Raw genomic sequence first — 2,102 nt, forward strand, 5'->3', positions numbered from 1 at the left:
TAAAAGAGAGAATTCATTGGTGCATGCAGTATTTGCATACATTTACATTGGATTGTTTGCATGTGTACACAAAAAAGGCCTGTATGTGGGTCAAAGGCCTCATTCATGAATAAGATAATGCTGCATTTTGATATTGCATAATTCCAGCTGCAGACCTAGAGCTGAACTATTTGGCTATCTGTGTGTCTGTGTGTGTGTGTGTGTGTGACACTGTGTGCATGTGTGTGTTTGTGGATGTGTTCGTGTGGCGGGTCAGTCAATGTGCTGTTGTGATCTTTGACCCTCTGAATCTACCAAAACACACATTCACTCATTCAAACATCAGTGGCATTGAGACACACTAAATATCATTAACTTGTCAATGGCAGCAATGCATTGTCAACTTTTCAAATGCACAAAGGAAAATGATTTCATTCACCCACAAGCATTTTTGGTACCCTGACTTCAAACAAGTTTAAACTTTTATCATAATGGATGCTGTATAGGCTATGTTCTGTGTTGAATACATTTGTTTTGCTCTTGTGTGGTGACTAATTGAACCATAGTTAGCACAGTGTTTAGAGGAAATGCCTTAATATTGCAATAGGAACAAATTATCCTTGAGGTTAATAAGACATGAACCACAATCATCTATGCTAGTAAGTATAGATTATGAAAATGCTTTATAATTGGTGATAATGAAAATCTAGTGTGACGGTTGTGTGTTTTCTTGTTATATGCACCACTGATTGTGTGAAATCAATATGAGCACGCAAACAGTCCTCTTTTCCAGTACATTGCTCACACTCATTTGATTTCTTTCCCTCTCCAGCACACACAAACACACACACACACACACACACACAAACAAACACATGCAGATTCTTCCCATGTCTCTGTCATTTAAAAGCGTACACAGTCCTCGCTCCTGCTCTAATTGAAATTGTAAACTGGATACGCTACTAGTTTGTCACCTGACTTCTGCCAAAAAACAAACAACAAAAAAAAAGCTCTCCTCAGGATGGTTTGGACATATTCAGCAAAGCTGCAAGGGCTGCTTTATTGACAGTGATCCAAGTTAGTGATTATGAGGATAATTTCCCCACCGTGAAGCCAGAAGCTTCCTGAGAGGGACCCATCTGGTGCAGACACTGGCTGCATAAGTTGGAGAGCAGATCAAATGCATCACTGTCACCTCCTCTGACTCCGAGCAGTCCATCTTTATTTTTCTCGGCCATAACATGTCTATAAAGGGAAGGATAACTTTGAAATGAGTTCTCAATGGCAGGTTTGGACGGTTGCAGTATATCCCTCAGTTGGAGACAGGAAGAAATGTGTGGTTTCATTAGAAATGCATTAGAGGGAAGGGAGAGAAGTATAGAAGTGAGGAGAACTCAAGTTTTTATCTGTTACATTCTGAGAGGGAAAATATTCACACTATATCTCATGCTTGAACTGACTCCTCTCTCTCTCTCTCTCTCTCTCTCTCTGTCTGTGTGTGTGTGTGTGAGTCTCTCCCACTCTCTCTCTAATACACACCAGTACACCTCAGCGACCCATTTAATATCAGCCACAAAACTGTCAACTATATTCCCACATGTTCCTCCTAAAAACACATTACTGCTGAAACTCATTCAAAATAATTCGGCGAGGAAAAAGTGCTTGCCGGCACCTTCTTTATCAGTTTAATAACTTCATTGCTCTCTGCCAGTATAAAGGAACCAAGCTTTCTTCTTCTTCTTTTTTTAAAGATGCTTCGACATGCAACCGCAGCCAAAAGGCACTTACTTGTCCTGTAATACTCACCTATCATCCACAGGTTATTAGACATAACAAAAATCGGGACAATGAATTTGCCTCTGCATTAGTCTGACAGTTCTCTTGTGCGTTACCAGCACTGACAGATCCTGCTCCATTGTGTAGTTTCATTAAAGACACTTATAATTCTCTGTGTTTGACACTGAAATAGTAATTGCATCTCAAAAAGACTTGAGAATAGAACCCACTCGTACAGCACCTGGAGGACACAGTATGCAGGTTCCTCCATATATAGCATCTACAGGGATAAAGCCACCTTGGCTTAGTGAGGTTGTCAGAGGGAGAGGAACCTTTACTGAGCTGAA

This window comes from Scophthalmus maximus, chromosome 19 (assembly GCF_022379125.1).
Source record: "Scophthalmus maximus strain ysfricsl-2021 chromosome 19, ASM2237912v1, whole genome shotgun sequence".
In the NCBI taxonomy this organism is placed as follows: domain Eukaryota; kingdom Metazoa; phylum Chordata; class Actinopteri; order Pleuronectiformes; family Scophthalmidae; genus Scophthalmus; species Scophthalmus maximus.